The sequence below is a fragment of the Drosophila ananassae genome, chromosome 3R, assembly GCF_017639315.1.
Source record: "Drosophila ananassae strain 14024-0371.13 chromosome 3R, ASM1763931v2, whole genome shotgun sequence".
Taxonomy (NCBI): domain Eukaryota; kingdom Metazoa; phylum Arthropoda; class Insecta; order Diptera; family Drosophilidae; genus Drosophila; species Drosophila ananassae.
Window position 1 is genome coordinate 14,924,530 of NC_057930.1, and position 18,157 is coordinate 14,942,686.

General features: G+C 37.7%; 1 protein-coding gene across 3 annotated transcripts in view; it reads right to left on the reverse strand.

The window, feature by feature from the left end:
* LOC6498527 (polypeptide N-acetylgalactosaminyltransferase 5) overlaps nt 1–17,642 on the reverse strand; it is a 28,005-nt gene extending 10,363 nt beyond the window's left edge. For all 3 annotated transcript variants that reach the window (XM_001962962.4, XM_014906687.3, XM_032455068.2), the window contains exon 1: nt 17,508–17,642. The gene's annotated coding sequence lies outside the window, so the exon portion shown is untranslated. The remainder of the gene's footprint in view (nt 1–17,507) is intronic.
* Between the last annotated feature and the right edge of the window lie 515 nt (nt 17,643–18,157).

Below are 18,157 nucleotides of genomic sequence, written 5' to 3' on the forward strand. Positions count from 1 at the left end.
CAAACTTTTGCTTCCAGGCTGTTTCTCTAATTTGGCCCAAAAACTTTTCACTCGGCAGGGCTTAAGCTTCTAATCAAATTGCAACTTTTAGTTCGGCACATATTTTTAAAATTGTATAAATATTTAGTTTGGTTATTTGGGATTAGTAGTTTCTATTAAAAAGTTTGAGGCATTGAGGGTTGGAGGATCTTGTTTGGAAATTAATTGGCTTTTTGTGGAAAAATATTATTTTTATCCGATTTTGTTGGCTTTAGAACTATCTCTTCTTACAAGAAATCTTTTAATAAAATTATAGAACTACTATAGAAAGTACATATATTTTATACTAATACATGATTTATTTATGGAACCACCTGTCTTATAGATCTTACAACTTAGTATCTATATAATAACATTTACCTATAAGGTAGTAGCGGGAAGGAACCCCCACTTTCTAAGAAATTCTATGTATAAGAATATGGAACTACTATAAAAAACACTCTATAGTCTGTCGTCTTATAGATCTTATAGATATAGATACACCTGTCTTATAGATCTTAAAACTTTTTATTTATATAGTACATGTACCTATATACATGTACCTACTATATATAGCACTTATAAAGTAGTAGCTATAAGGAACCTATAAACTATAAGGCTATAAGAAATCCTTCGTATAAGAATAAGCAACTTCTATAAAAAAAACACTCTCTAGTATCTACTATATATATATTATTTATATTTAATGATATTGTGTAATATGATTTATTATCTATTATGATATATATATTATATAAATAGTATGAAACCACCTGTCTTATAGCTCTTAAACTTAGAAACTTTAAAGCAGTGGCTATAAGAAACCCTTTCCTATTAAGAATTTTACTTATAGGCATATGGAAATAGTATAAGAAAAACTGTATTTTAGATGGTATGATATACTATCATGTACTTATGGATCCACCTATTTTATAGATCTGAAACTTTGTACTTAAAAGTATGGCATAGGTAGTATGTATAGAACTAGCTATAAGAAAATCCCTCTATCTATTATAATAAGATATAATATGATATGATATAGTTGTGATATTTTATGATATATTTATAGAAGCACACCTCTCATAGACCCAAAACTACCCTACCACTACCCTTAAGCCACTAATGCCCAGTTATCACTGTAGATTGGTGTGCGAGCGTGTTTCAGTTGCACTTTGGCCGAAAACCACTTGGCACGCTTGTTGAGTGTCGTGGCGCGCACTTAAAAAAGCGCACAGCAATTAATTTGATGAAAATCTGTGTCAGCTTTTACGAGAAACAGGCACTTCTCAAACAGGCACGAGCTTCCGGATGCCAAAGAAGAGATAGTGGATAGGAGTAGCTAGCTGTTGCTGCCCCCCACTGATCGAAAAATGTTTAAAACACGACTCGAATAGCAGTAACTAAAAGTACATTAAATCGTAACTCACTCACTCACTAACAGATGATGAAAATTGTGATGTAGAGCACTCCAGAAATCAGTGCTCTTTGGGGGCAAACAACAAACAAACACAATTCTGAGCAATTTATTAATGAAGGTCGTGTCCCAACTGTGTCATAAAGCAATAAATTAATATACGGCAACTGGGGGGGAAGCGTTTACAAAATGAAATTGTAACACAAAATGCAATTAAGTGAGAAAAGCATAAAAAAAAAAAACAAGCAAAAAACAGCAAACAAAACAGTGACAGGAAAACAAACACAACACTAACAAAACGCGAAATGTGAAAACAATTTGGGAAACGTAAGCAATTAAATGCAATTAATAAAATTGTGCAATTAAGAGGCCAGTTAGTGGTCAGGGGCTACAGTCTGTCGGTCTAAAAAAAATCTCAAAAAAATGTTTAAAAAATGGATTTAAGATATGACTTTAAAAAGAAAGTGTAAACATTAATCCCTTGGCTTAGTTGGAGAATTAAAACTGTCAATTAAAAGACAATTTAAAAAGCCATAACAAGTTCCACTCATAAATCCCTCAACCCACTGGCTCTCTCCCTGCTCTTCAGATTATAAATCACTTGACTTTCGGGTCTCGGTTGGTGGAATTATTTATTTTTTTTGTGTAATTAAGTACACTCGTTTGGCGCTCACTTTACTCTAAAGTATTTTCGCATTTTTTTGCTGACTATAAGGATGTGTGACTGTGGGTAGTAGGTGTCTGGGGGTACTGCACTCCAACACAGTAATGATCTGTGGCCGACTGCCAAGAGTGCTACGGTTTGGGCAGTGCTACGGTTACGGCAGGAGACTGAGAATTATTGCACACAAATAAAATTTATTTCCAGCTCCATGTTGGCATGCAAAGTGCCATGTGTCATGCCAGTACAGTACAGTACAGAACCTCACCCGAGTGATACAAATTAGCGCTATAAATACGCCCCAAAAGAGACACACTCGCAGATACATTCCACAAATCCATAGCCGGACTGACGACTGACAGATCTGGATTCGGATTCAGATTCGGAGTCATAAAAACAAATGCGATGCCAAGTCCGTCTGGGCAGGTTAATGAACCGCCGGCTACACCTCGCAATTTCAGCTAATAAAATGCTAATTTTCTCCACTCTCAAGCCGTTATTTGTTTTTGTACAGTGGAAGTGGACTAAGGCGACCTGGGCTATGGTTCATTTGACATATTTCTTAAATTCATTTTCAGATTTTTCTTACTTATTTTAGGGTTAAGTCAACTAGTAATGACAACTAGTATGGATCTAAAATCAAATTTAAGTTCATTATATTTATTTCAAGATTAATTTTGTTCATTTGACACTTCTCTTAGGTTCATTTCCAGTTGAATCTTATTTATTTTAGGGTTGTTGATTAAAATCATTCCATTCTTAACTATTCAACTATTTAAGACAACTAGTATGCCACTGATTATGTTCCCAGATGAATCATTTCAAGATTCATTTTGTTCATTTTTAACTTTATTCATTCGCAGATCATTTTCATTCTTTAAATTATTTTCATTTTAAGACTCATTTTATTTTTTTTGCAACTTAAATCAATTGAAAATTTATTCAATAATTAATTTTATTCATTTGAAGATTCATTTTACTTATATTTAGATTTGTTGATTTATTTTAGTTATTTAAATATTCATTGGAATTTACTTTTGACTCCTCCCATTTAATTCTTATAACTCATTTTGTTCCTTTCATAATTTATGATCCATTTTATTTATTATTTGAAACTTACACATTATTAATTTTTAGATTATTTTTAATCATTTAAATTAATACTCAACAGTTTTCTACAACATTTATGGCATAAATCAATTGAAAGACAGAAATATTTCCCAACAAAAGTACTTTTTCAGGTACTATGTTTATATCCAAAAATCTCTTTATATTTTTTATTATTTTTTTAATAAAAGTAATTTACACATTTTTTTCAACCTCACGAATCTCTACTGTGATATCAAGTGCTGATAAAATTTAAATCACCTTTGGGAGAGATATGAGAGACTTGCAATTAAAAAATGTCCCCAAAGAGCCTCAAAAAAGGGTACAACTGGAGGAGCGAGAGTTCCCCAGACCCAGAGACCAAAAAACAGGTTTAAACAAATTAACTACCTGGATTAAACTTAAAGCAGCTGCTTAAATATTAAATAGCTACTTCAGCGTCAAGCAGCGTCAATATTAAATTTTAAAATTAACCCAGTTTCATTTTTCATAAATATTATTCATTATTATTAATGTAAGAAGACTGTGTGGTCAATCAACTATTAGAGACAAAGCCAAACAAATTGCTTTGAAGATGAGATTTTCGGGTGGAGCTTGGGAAGCCCCCAAAATAAATGATTTCAAATTAAAGAGGAATTTTCGGGGAAATGGCAAACAAAAGATGGGAAAACCTGTCGCCAAATGAAGAGAAATCTGTTGAAATGCGAAAATTGACAACTGAATAATGTATCTGTGGGATGTCATCATCATCATCATCATCATTGTCACTGTCATCACATTGGTATTATTATTTCCATTTCCATGCCGGATTTTGTGCTAATTTTTGTTCCTCTTCTTGGCTGCGGTTTGGAGGCTTTTTTTTTGTTTTTTGGGCCAAAAAGATTCTTCGTGACACGAATTTTAATTAAAAGTAAATAGAAAACAGAAAGCTTCTAGAATCTAGAATCTAGATAGAGAAGGGATAAGAAGAAAGTGCAAAAGGGATGAATAGATCATTCCGGCAGTGTTGTACAGCGTTAAATCACTAACCATACAACATATAGACTTCTCATTTCATACAACGAAAATGGACGCAAAAATTTCTTGCGACAGGCCCCCGGAGGCCCCAGAGAGAATCTTACTCTCATTCTTACGCTCATAATCTCATTTAACTTTTTTGGTTGTTCAGTCGCAGAGAGGCGCATCATCAAGAAGGTTCTTCTGCGGTTTAACCGATCTTTATATGTATGCGTGCTCACACATTCACACACACGGTTTCATGTGTGCGTTGGATTTCGTTTTGAAACCAGCTAAAATTTTTGATTTTTGTAACTTTACAGGCATGCTACCCTAAGAAAATGGGAGTTATCATTATTATATACCTGTGAAAAAATTTTATTATATTTTATATTATATATTTTTATATATCATACTTTTTATACATATTTAGGAATACGATTAGATGGCAGCAGTAAAATGCTTCACATATATATTTACGAAATTAGGTATTTACTGTTGTTACTGTTGTTATTTTTAAACGGATGGTTCTTGCATACCCTACTGATGCCCACGGAAACAAAAAATCAGCTGTTTTTGTTTATTCTCACTCCACAAAAATCATCTATCAGAAGGGTATGGAACACCATCCGCTGGCAGAACTACAACAACTTAAAAGGAATCGACTGAAATATACCCTGTTTCTACCTTAATATATAAATTTTAATGCATTCGTTGACATATGCATATATATACATATGAAAAACATTTTACAGCTACCACTTAATCGTATTCCATAACAAATATAAAATATAGGTTGAAATATTAATATATAAAACATATTTTTTCATCATTAGCGTATAATGTATGTATATCCCAATTTTCTTAGGGTAGCATGCCTGTAAAGTTACAAAAATCAAAAATTTTAGCTGGTTTCAAAACGAAATCCAACGCACACATGAAACCGTGTGTGTGAATGTGTGAGCACGCATACATATAAAGATCGGTTAAACCGCAGAAGAACCTTCTTGATGATGCGCCTCTCTGCGACTGAACAACCAAAAAAGTTAAATGAGATTATGAGCGTAAGAATGAGAGTAAGATTCTCTCTGGGGCCTCCGGGGGCCTGTCGCAAGAAATTTTTGCGTCCATTTTCGTTGTATGAAATGAGAAGTCTATATGTTGTATGGTTAGTGGTTAAATGTAGCAGAAGAGGATGGATGGGTGATGGGCGGATGGAAGAAGTTTAGAAAGCAGAAATATGCTAAGCGGGCGAGGGTCTGCATAGCAATTGCTCATTTACTCAACTCCCCTTTTTTTTTTTATATTATTCTCTGTTTTTAGTACTTTTGTGGAATTTGTAAAAGTGCTTCCTTTCTGCATAAAACGGGAGACAAATACAAAGTGGAACAAAAACGAAAACTTTTTTGAGGTTTGACATTTGGCAGAATGGTAATTCTATTTAGACCACCTTTTAGGAGGGTAGTGGGTGAGAGCTTGGACTCTCTGACCCGCATCATTAATTTGGTTTTTTTTTTTGTTCGCTTTGTTCGCCCCTCTAATTATGGCCGGCAGCTTCGTTTATGCGATTAAGCCAATTATGCTTCACAAAAAGGTCGTCTAAATTAAATGGGAATATATAATTATCAGATATTAGGCAGTATTGCTTTCTTTTCACTTTTAATATCAAATAATAAATATTAATTTGGTAGTTTAATGAATAATTTTTATGTTATTACTTTAAAATGGGGATCTAAATGAGTTTATTTTGTTATAAATTTGAAAAGAGATAAATAATAGTTGGTTTTAAGGTTTAAAATAGAATTAAAAAGAAATCAAAGCTAATTTTTAAACTTAATCCTGATTAAATTAATCTTTTTCCTCAAAACTGACCAACACAAAGACCTCAACCCACTCTTATCACAAAAACCCCTCCGCATGAACGCTCTCGGAAGTAACAGATGCCCTGGGGGCCCTGGACGTGATTGGACTTGCCTTTGCGGTTCTTTTCGCCCATCAGCACTCCCTTTTCCAACACTACCCACCGCATACCGCACACCCCACACACTCTCACAAGCCAATCTCTCTTTGTGCCATTAAAATGTTATTTCCTTATTATTGCCTTGACTTAATCGCCTTCCTTGCAGCCACCAGAAGGCGCTGGACTCTCCCCTCCTCAGTGTCCCACTTTTATCACACCCGGTATGGGAATGGGGGACAATTGTCATCTCCTACATTGTATGAGGGCCGGGCTCCTCCATGCTTTCATCTTCTGATGCGTGTCCATGACAATGGAGCCCAAGCTTCTATGCCACACATTTGCGTTTATTAATGTGTTTATTTTCCTTCTTTTTTTTTTTTTTTGTTAGTGGAGGGACTTACACAACCGCGTTGTCTTTAAGCTGGCGCCATCGGCAGAAACTATACATCTATACATGTGTGTTATATATCTGCTATAATGCAAATTGTTTCGCTATCAGACTATAATATACTGTTGAGTCACCGCTTACGTTTTCTAATAATAATGAGCCAAATTTCACACAACCGATAACGTTTCCAGGAAATGATAAGCCATAAAAAATACATACATTCTTCTTAGAACCAATATTATTAGTAGAATTTTTTACTTACTTTTTAAAAAAAAAAAACTATTGTATTATATATTTTTTTCTATACTATCAAAATGGAGCTAGATACAGATGGATTTTTAGTCATATTTTATACCGATTTTATCACCATTCTTTTATTATACATACTTTTTCAATTCTATACTTTCAAAACTAATCTCAAGAATATGATAGATAATATATAAAAACATATTTAAAACTTATATCGATTTAAAACTTATATTATATATAGAACTATCCTTTTTTCTATACCATCCTTCAGAACTAATAAAATTCCATATATTTTGTACCTGTTTTGTTATTTAACTATTACCCTAATGTCTTTTTTGTATAGAATCTGAATATATAACCAATATTAGGAGTCATATTTTGTACTTATTTCATGAAAAAACTATTGTTTCGAGATATAATATCCTTACACAACCGAATTATTTATATTTACTGCCCTTGTAATCATAAATCTCTTATATATTCTATCCTAACTTCAACACCACACTGTCAGAACTAATATTATGAGTCAGTTTTTGTATCTTTTTCATAAAAAAAAGTCTTCATAGTATAATCATAGTATATTATACTTCATAGTATAAGTATATAGTAGTATACTTTGTAGTATATTAATATAGTATTAAGTATATAGTATAATTCATACTTTGTACCTTTTTATGCATAAAACTAATATAAAATATCTCTATCCATATACCTATAAGAATTAATATAATAAGTTATACTTTTTATAGTAATATTGTAAAATATATCACTTTTTGTACTAATTTTATTTATTTATTTATTTATTTCTCTCTTTCGCCATTGATTATTTGAATCTTACATGGCTACTATACAATCTATCTTACATGCTACTTAAGAAATGCCTAACCAATGAGACCCTAAACGCTTGTTTATCTGAGCCCCACTTAGTTCGGAGGCTAGGCGGCAAAGTATTAAAAAATGATAATGCTCTATCAATAGGCTCATTCAAAAGGTAATTGGCCCTACGACAAGCAATCCGAAAGGGAGCAAACGAGCGAAGATCCCTCTGGGGCACATTGAAGTTTATAAGCTCCAATAACATGGGGCAATCAATGCTGCTAATTACTAAGTTATTAATGAAAGTTAAAGCTGCCACAGTGCGCCGATCCTCAAGTGTACATATGTGGAGGAGAAGGCACCGGCTGTGATATGAGGGTAGAGGATCCACAAACCTTAAAGGGAGAAGTGCAAATTTTAAAAATTTTTTCTGCAACCGCTCAACTCTATTTGAACTTATTTTATTTGCGGGGCTCCAAATAATAGAGGCATATTCCAGCCTCGACCGGACGAATGCGGCGTAAACACTAAGCTTCGCGTACGGGCTCTTGAATTGGTCTGTGTGCCGCTTCACAAAACCCAACATGGCATACGCCTTAGGCATTATAAAGTCTAAATGGCTGGAAAATTTAAAATTTGAGTCGAAAAGGACGCCAAGATCAACCACCTCCTCCTTGAGCTGCAGGTCATGGTTGCCAATTGCATAGGAGGTACATAAGTCTAGCGCCCTCTTACTGTAACGAATGAAATGACATTTAGCTAAATTTAGAGGAAGGAGATTGAGGGCGCACCAAGAAGAGACTCGGCGCAAATCATCCTGCAGTAGATAGCTATCCCTAATGCAGCTAATGGCCTTAAACACTTTAAGGTCATCCGCGTATAACAAAAAGTCCGAATAAAGAAAGCAAGAGGAGATGTCGTTGATGAAAATGATGAATAGGAGCGGCCCCAAAGAACTACCTTGCGGGAGGCCAGATGAGGCAATAAAGGGACTCGAGGTGGCATCACCAATGGGAACGTGGCATGGTCGGTCTGCCAAATAAGACTCCAACCAACTTAACATGGAGGAGTGAACACCTAATCTGAACAATTTAGCAAGTAGGGCTGCATGGCAAACTTTATCAAAGGCTTTAGAGAAGTCCGTATAAACGGCATCAACCTGACATCGGCGTTCAAAGGCTTCCAGGCAATGCTTAGAGAAAACCACTAAGTTGGTTGTGGTGGATCGCCCAGGCAGGAATCCATGTTGATTGTAAGAAATAAAGTTACGAATCAAAAAAGTTAGCTTTTTGGTGACAATACGCTCAAGTAACTTGGCAATATTACATATCTTGGCGATAGGCCTATAGTTAGTGACGTCTGCCCTGCTGCCACCTTTATGAATGGGCGAGATCGAGGTTATTTTCCATCGTGAAGCAAACTTACCCGAAGATAATGATAAAGTGAACAGAAGTTGCAGAGGTGTGGTTAAGGATGCAATACACTTCCTAATGAAGAATGGGGAGATACCATCTAAATCAGGTGTATGCGACTCATTAAAATGACTAGAGGCCTCAACAATGTCACAATCTAGAATGTCCAAGCATCCAACCTCAAGAAAAGGCAAAATTTTTTGAAGTACCTCCCGCTCATCCCAAGAGACCTTCGGCTCAAGGTTTGAGGCAAAATATTTCGCAAAAAGCTCAGAAATGCCCTTATCGGAGTTAGCTGCCAGACCACCATAAGACATGGCAGAAGGTATATCAGAGGATGATTTTTTCCCATTCACAAACCGCCAAAACGCTTTAGGGTTGGATATGAGGCTCGCTTCAACATCAGTAATATATTGGTTGTATAGAAATTTATTAAGGAATTCAAACTCCCGCTTATATTGCCGGTACAACTCACCAGCCATTAGTTCCCCTGTCTTTAGAAATCGCTTATAAAATTTATCCCTTCTATTCTTTAAGTTTTTTAGACCCTCAGTATACCAAGGCAGCTTGAACGACCTTCGAACCCTAACGGAGGCATTATTGTCGATAATATTGAAAAGAGCAATCAGAAACTTAGTATAACAATCATCAATCGTGCCATCCGAAAAAAGGGAAACCCAATCAAAACTTACAATAGCGTTATTAATAAGTGAAAGGTTAGACTCATTAAAGTGATAATAAGAAATAGGTGAGGGGGAAGGCAAAAAACTATAAAATTCGATGTGTATCAACAATGGCTTATGGTGCATATCACACGGACTTAATGGTACATTACAAATTTCAACTTTACTATGAACTACATTACTTAAAAATATCAGATCCAGAATTTTCGATAAATCGTTATAAATATTATTTACTTGGGAGAGGCCCATGCTAAAAATATCATCCAACACAACAATTTCATGCGATTGGTGAACATTGCTGGGTAACATGCCAACGGACTCCGGGTCCCAAGTCCAAACAATAGAGCTCAAGTTGAAGTCGCCAGCAACCATCAGAGCCATAGGGTCCTCCATGCTACCATAGACACTGGCGATATTTTCCATATGAGCTTGATAAGTACTGAATGCGCTGTTTGGCGGGATATACGATGCAATGATGATGAAAGGGCCCTGAATGCCCTGGATTGAGACGGCTAGCTGGTCCAGTATAGGGTCGCCAACCTTAAGGCTAACCACCGTGGCCAACATGGATCGGCGGATAGCAATAATCACACCACCTCCTCGCTCACAATGGGTGCTGGATGAATCACGGTCTTTTCTAAATACTTGAAACATTTTGGGTTCAAAGAACTCGGAGGAACTAAAGTTGCTATTGAGCCATGTTTCAACGAGGACGATTACATCAAAGTCACAGACTGAAGAGTTTAAAAGCACCATGCGGGATTTGGTCCGCATTCCAGATATATTTTGGAAGAAAACTCTTAAGCTCTTATTAGAGCCCAAGGCAGCACGATCCATGCAATCCACTGACGGAATTGGGCGGGAGTGTGGTATATATGAAGGCACTGGCAGGGTCCTGATGCTAGAGGCCACATATCCCAAACGCATAGCTTCCAAGATAGCCAACGTGGACACACATAAATTTTCATTAATCTCCAGATCGGACATATGAATGTCCAGTCGCCCAACGAATCCAGTGGCAGGTACAGCTAACGATATAGAGCTCATAGAGTTTTGAGCATCCACGCGTAGCGATGCTCTACGCTCCAGACCATGATGTAAACAAACATTTCCTCCAGACGCCGAAAAGTGAGCACGAGTGGTCAGTCTCACAGTGGACCACCCATCCAAGAAAGATAAGATAAACAGAGAGGGGCTCACAATAAGACGATAACGAACCATTTGTTGTTGCTGGAGGTCCACAAGCGAAGATAATATGCAAACAGCCCACCTTGGGATCAGCTGTTGTTGTTGGAGCAAATAGTGCATTGGGAGCAGAATAACGTAGGAAGTGACATCAACAGTATCCATAACTGCCAGCGCCGAATGTTGTTGGCGGCTCAGGAGAGGGATAATATGATGACCGGTCGAAGAGTATGAAGAGGGAAAAATAGCGGCTCCAGTAGCGCCGCTTACTGGGGGTTTTTTGACTCTCCAGGGTTTGATCGAGGGAGTCTCGCAGGGAGGTCAATAACCTTAGCCGGCTCTCTATGAAGAAAACGAGTGACTTTTACCGACATGGGCCAGAAATCAACCTTGAAGACAGCGGGGAAATGTTGCTCGGGAACTCCCAATTTAAAGTTGACGAATTTTAGTGCGTTGATATCAGTATCTTTTTTAACCAATCTAGCACAGGCTACATCACTGGGGTCCAGTTGCAACTTATCAGCGACGTATTTGCATAGCGCCTCCGGTTGGGTAGCCGTTGCAAATTTACCAATTTAATTTTTAATTTTTAAATTTACCAATTTAAAATTTAATTTTATCATAAATCTATTACTTTATGTCCTTTTTCCTTTACCCTCTTAAAATACTTACTAAAATAATAAATATTCTTTACGTATTTAATAAAAAACAAGAAAGGAAAGCTAACTTCGGGCGGAGCCGAAGTTGATATACCCTTGCAGTTCAGTCGCAGTTTGCTAGGTGGCGCCACGCATCTTATATTATTAGATATATAGCGGATCGTATATAGGCGGCCGATCCTTATGAAATTTGGCAAATAAGATTATTTTATCCAAAATAGAATCTGTACCAAGTCCCATCTTTTTACCTTAAAAAACACTAAAGTTATGCCAATTCCGATCGTTGTAATACAGCTATAGGATATAGTCGGCCGATCCTTATGAAATTTTGTACATAAGATATGTTGATCAAATATAACATGTGTGGAAAGTCCCAACCCTCTATCTTAAAAAAAAACGAAGTTATGGCATTTCCGATGAATCAGTTATATGGCAGCTATAGGATATAGTCGACCGATCCCGACCGTTCCGACTTATGTACTGCCTGCAACAGAAAGAAGGGTGTGTGCAAAGTTTCAACTCGATAGCTTTAAAACTGAGAGACTAGTTTGCGTAGAAACAGACAGACAGACAGACAGACAGACAGACAGACGGACAGACGGACAGACGGACATGCTCATATCAACTCAGGAGGTGATCCTGATCAAGAATATATATACTTTATAGGGTCGGAGATGTCTCCTTCACTGCGTTGCACACTTTTGACCAAAATTATAATACCCTCTGCAAGGGTATAAAAACTAATAAATTATATCCCCACCTGTTGGAATCTATATCTTTTGATTGACAGCCCTTCGGAGTAGTCCCCCAGTATTAGTTCATCATCATTCGGTTTTGTTACGACTGACAGATTATTTCTTATGCAAATGACACTGAGATAGGGATCCCCCTGCCACCAGTGGCACAGCATGTGGCAAGTGCCATTGGACTAATTAAAAGGTTTGCGTAACTTTACCCGGTTGACATGGCAATTACCCAGATGGCCAGACCCAGACGACTTCTTGCCAGGCCCTACCATAATTGCAGAGTGAAAAATAGTGTTTCGGCAAATGCTATTTCAATGTTGGATGGTTACCGCTATCGTTTAGATACTCCTCCTCCTCCATGCTCGCCTCCGATAACAGAACATTCTTTGCGGCTACTTTTCATGCACTAATAGTTGATCAGAATTTATGGAGGCCTGGGACCAGTGTCGGGAGGGTAGCCATGGACCTAGCCCGGCCACCCAACCAACCGCCCCTCGCGGTGCAACCTTCCTAAATATGCTGTGCTGGCCTGATGGTTACTGGCTGCTTCTGGTGCTGCTGTTGCTGCGTTGGCTCTGGGACCTTTGTTGGTTCTGCCAGCCAGCCAAGCCATTGTTTCTGGGACGTGCGATGAGTTCTGCCAACATGGCTATGTTCTGGGTGCTTCCAGTTGGATTTCAGGGTTGTTGGAAATGGAGGTTTTCAAGGTTTTCGGTTTTTTTAGGGGGAAATAGAACTGTCTTATAGTCTATAACTATCTATATCTTATCGTTTTATTTCTATATAATTTAATACATTATTATATCAGGTATTGCCTTTATTATCTCCTGAAAAATTGATCATTTGGCCTTAATATTCATATTTTAATCAGATTAATAGCTTGATTAATAAAACCCTGTATAATATCTTATTTTTAACTTATTAATAACTCAATATTTAGAACCCTATATCTTATCATTTTGTTTCTGTATCTTTTATTCATTATAATATCTTGAATAACCTATATTATCTTGAATTATCTCTTTAAAATGGCGGTTACTTTTTAACTTTTTTTTATAAGAACTTGAGATTCTATATTTCATATAAAATAATAAGTCATTTTATAGAACCCTATATTAAATCTCTTATAAATATAGATATATGTATAATAATTCATTATAAATGTATCATCTCTTAAAAATTAAAATTTTTAAGAACAATGTTTTATTGTCTCAGTTAATAGAGAAAAATAACTGATTTAATAGAACCCTATATCATATATATTTTGTTTCTATTATAATTTCTATTTCTACTATCATTTAATTCTCAGTCTCTCTATCAGCTATAGCCTATATTAACTCCTGAAAAATGCATAATTAGGCCTTAGATTTCATATTTTAAGCCGACTAAAACCTTGATTAATAAAACCCTATATAATATCATAATATTTCATAGACTTTTTGAGATTCTCTACCCGCAACCCTATTAAAGTTTAGCATTACTGACACCGTGCTGCTTCGCTGCTCCACTTGCTCCATCCCACTATGTTTCAGTTTTGGTTCCAGCGGGGCCTAGGGGCTAGGGGTTTGGGGCTTGGGGTTTTGGAGGTTTGGGGCAGGCTTTGTCAAGCCCGACCCTGGGGGCATGGCTCATAAATTTCCCGCTGCTATTGCAATATGAAATATATGCAACGTAATTGAATAGCTTGGCGAGGTGGTGTGGATGTGGGTGTAGGTGGAGGTATAGTTGCCCTGTGCTCGGCGACTGTTAATTTTTAATTTATGCTCATAAATAATCAAGACATTTTCATTAGCAACAGTTTGAAAAGAATACAAAAAAAAAGAAACAAAAAAGAAATTGAAAGAAAGGAGGGAAAAAAATGCAAAGTCATGGCAAAAATAAGACAAAAATTGTAAAGAAATGGGAAAATAATTTAAGGAGGAGGGGAGGCAGTTCATAAGTTATTGTATTCCAAGTACAATAAAAGCCAAAAATCTTAAAAATCTCTTGTTTATTATTATTATTTTTTATTTTATTTATTTTTTTTATATAAATATTTTTGCATAAATGGGAATAGTTTTATTGTGTATTTCTTCTCTTGAAAAAAAGCCTTTAAAAAAATGTCTTCAAATGGAAATAAAAAACAAGAAAGGAAAGCTAACTTCGGGCGGAGCCGAAGTTTATATACCCTTGCAGTTCAGTCGCAGTCCGATAGGTGGCGCCACGCATCTATATTATTAGATATACAGCGGATCGTATATAGTCGGCCGATCCTTATGAAATTTGGCATATCGAATTATTTTGACCAAAGAAGCATACATTGAAAATCCCATCCTTCTAACTTGAAAAACAACGAAGTTATGCCATTTCCGATCCATCAGTTATATGGCAGCTATAGGATATAGTCGACCGATCTTTATGAAATTTGGCAGATCGTATAAGTTGGACCAAATAAGAATCCATAGAAAGTCCCAACCTTCTAACTTGAAAAACAACGAAGTTATGACATTTCCGATCAATCAGTTATATGGCAGCTATAGGATATAGTCGACCGATCTTTATGAAATTTGGCAGATCGTATAAGTTGGACCAAATAAGAATCCATAGAAAGTCCCAACCTTCTAACTTGAAAAACAACGAAGTTATGACATTTCCGATCAATCAGTTATATGGCAGCTATAGGATATAGTCGACCGATCCCGGCCGTTCCGACTTATGTACTACCTGCAAAGGAAAGAAGGGTGTGTGCAAAGTTTCAACTCGATAGCTTTAAAACTGAGAGACTAGTTTGCGTAGAAACAGACAGACAGACGGACAGACAGACAGACGGACAGACAGACAGACAGACAGACAGACAGACGGACAGACGGACAGACGGACAGACGGACATGCTTATATCGACTCAGGAGGTGATCCTGATCAAGAATATATATACTTTATAGGTTCGGAGATGTCTCCTTCACTGCGTTGCACACTTTTGACCAAAATTATAATACCCTCTGCAAGGGTATAATGAGGAAAAAAGTCATTTTTTCAAGACCCTTTTTTCTTCAAAAGAAGCCTCTTTCTTTTCACATTTTTCCTTTTTTCAGAGAATTTTTTTTAAAAGAAACCTAAAGCCTCAACAAAAAGTATTTCTTAGGCACCTCCGGCTCTCGGCTCAGAAATATTTCCAGCCTGATTGTGAGCCAAAAATAGAAATAAAAGTGCGGAATGGACTTATCTCTTTCTGTTTCTAGTTTTTTTTTCTGTTTTTTCAACATTTTTTTAATCTAGGCTAACATGGGAAACTAGACGCGGGTGTTAACTGCCGCGTAATCATTTTCGGAAGCTCATAAAAGCGCAACTGGAAGAACAAAAACGTGAGTTATGCGAGTGGGTGGGAGTGTGGGGAGTGGGCCAGTTGGGGGTGTCAACTGGAGTGCGAAAGCTGTGCAAATAAACGTAGCTATTGTAGCCTACGTCAGCTGTGCTCCGGGGTCTGGTGGTATGTAATGGCTGGTAGTGTTAGTGACATTCAGTTCGAAAAGCAAAAAAAAAAAAACGAAAAACAAAAAAACAAAAGAAATAAGGCCAATGATGCTTGTAATTGTAGCTCCAGTTGGCAGTTGTTGGTTTTGCAACTTATGTTTTTTTTTCCACATCAGTCTGCTTTTTTGGCTTTGACGGCCAATTGCAGTTTCAAGGCTGAAACTCCGGCCCCAGAGTGGGCCTGGTGAGGTGGCTCTTTCGCCCACATAAGCAAACAACTCAAAAAAAAACTCAACGCTTGGATGGTGCACCGAGATGAGTTGTCTTGAGTGGCAGTTGCAGTGGCCTGTCCATAAACGATGACAACCCAAGCTGGCCATCATCATTTTTGCTCTGAAGTTGCTACCAAAAAGAGTGATAATAACTGATAGTTGCTCTACAAAACTCTTCTCTAGACGACCCAAATATAGTTTCTATAAATAACGTACTTTTCTATCAGCCATCTCAGAGTTCGGTCGATCATGAACAGGAAACTGTGTTTAAGACCACAACATTTTGTCATTTCATCTGGGGTTTGGCCTGGTCTGGCCTGGCCAGTAGCTTTATTGCCACTTTTTGTGGCTGCCACAAAAGCAGATGACAGTGCTATAAAAAGTGCCCGGCCTGAGCCTCTCCATCCTAGAGACAATTACGATAGAGTAAGACCCGGTTTAGTAAGCGGGGAAATCATCTACACTCGTCCATAGCATCGCCATAACTGTAGTTGCAGGTGTGTAGAGTGGTGTGTACTACTACCTGTATGTAGTTTTAATGCTTGCTCTGGGGAATTTACGGAGCGTTGATGGCTTTCTCCACGAAGATGGCACATGGCTACTGGAAGAAGAGGGGTGCCAGGGAGATGATCTTTCGGCCATTAAGAAAAAATAAAGAGTTTGAGTTTATTGGTGGCATGGGCCAGTTTATAGCTTCATTTGCAAGCCTACTCTAAAAGCCTGCTCTAAATGGAGATCTGGAGGTCATACAGGCAGTGGTTTAGATGGTTACAAGGTCAGATGGCCCACTGGGAAGTCTTCTTCCTGAGGAAGTCTTCCACGAAAGCTAAGAAATAATCAAGTTTCTGTAATGATAATAGTTTAGGGAAATGGATATTTTATCTTCATTTATTATTACCTTGACCAATGGGCTTTACGACCTGGTACTTAAGGCCTTAGACACAGTTTGGCATATCTACTCTGACGAATATTTCCATTCAAAATAGCTCTTGGCCGTGCAATCAGTTGAATTTTAGGCATTACTTCCCCGAAATTATTCCCACAATCAGTACTTTTGTCTCGTTTCTGGTGGAATCGAGCGAAAGTCACGACCCCCCCGACTAAGTAGCATTATTTCCACTGCCGATTATTACAGTGCGGCTCATAAGTACGTGGTCCGTTGTTGTCATTAGCCCTTGGGGGATTAATGGGCGACCTTAATGCACTTTTCGTTCCACGGTGCGACAACTATGGGGAGATGATAATGAAACTACAGAAACTCCATGAGGAGGAAGTGCATTTGCAGAGTCAGATAGCCAAGCTACAGTCTGCAGTCTACAGTCTGCACTCTACAGTCTACAAAAAAAAAGCAAAAGAAGATTTCACGGATTTAACGCGAACCGGTTTAATTGGCTCGACCTCCAATCAGAATCAAGTTCACGAACGCATTTCAGCTCCAATAGGATGGAAAAAATTTGTAAAATTAAAAGAATCAACAGTGGAGGAGCTTACCGAGGAAGGCTGCGTGATTTCCGGAGGTGGCTACAGGAGGCTGCAAGGATGAGGATGATATACTTATGTAGAACCGGTGGTGAGCGGCCAGGATTTAAGTCGAGTGTGTGTATGTGGCGAATTAAGGTGACCAACAAGAAGACACATCCATCCACTCGAACACTCGACGCACTCGGCACTCGGGGCGGCACTTACACACACACACACACGCACACGGTACTGTGCCGCGCCGCGCCACACCACGCACACCCACCCGCACCGAAATGATGGAGAGCGAAGAGCGGGGGTGTTGTTACTCGAAAATTGAACACGTTTGCCGCTACTATTCCGGCGTATTGGCTTGCCGTAAACGCCTATCCGGAATTGTGGGGCGAAACCCGGTTTATTTACACGTCGTATGTGTACGTCGTTGGCCGAATATACTTATATACTTATTATGGACCGCGCCTGCTGCACTTTCCACAACTACAACTACTACTACTCTATTCCTCCTCCTCTCCAGAGCCCCTCTGCGTGTGTGTGTGTGAGTGTGTCAGGTGCACACGTATGCATTTACATCCGTGTTGTGTGTATGTGTGGCTTTTGATTTTTTTCCCGGCCCGGATCGTAATTAATTGGACGTTTTGCACCCCGTACCGCTGCTCACACTG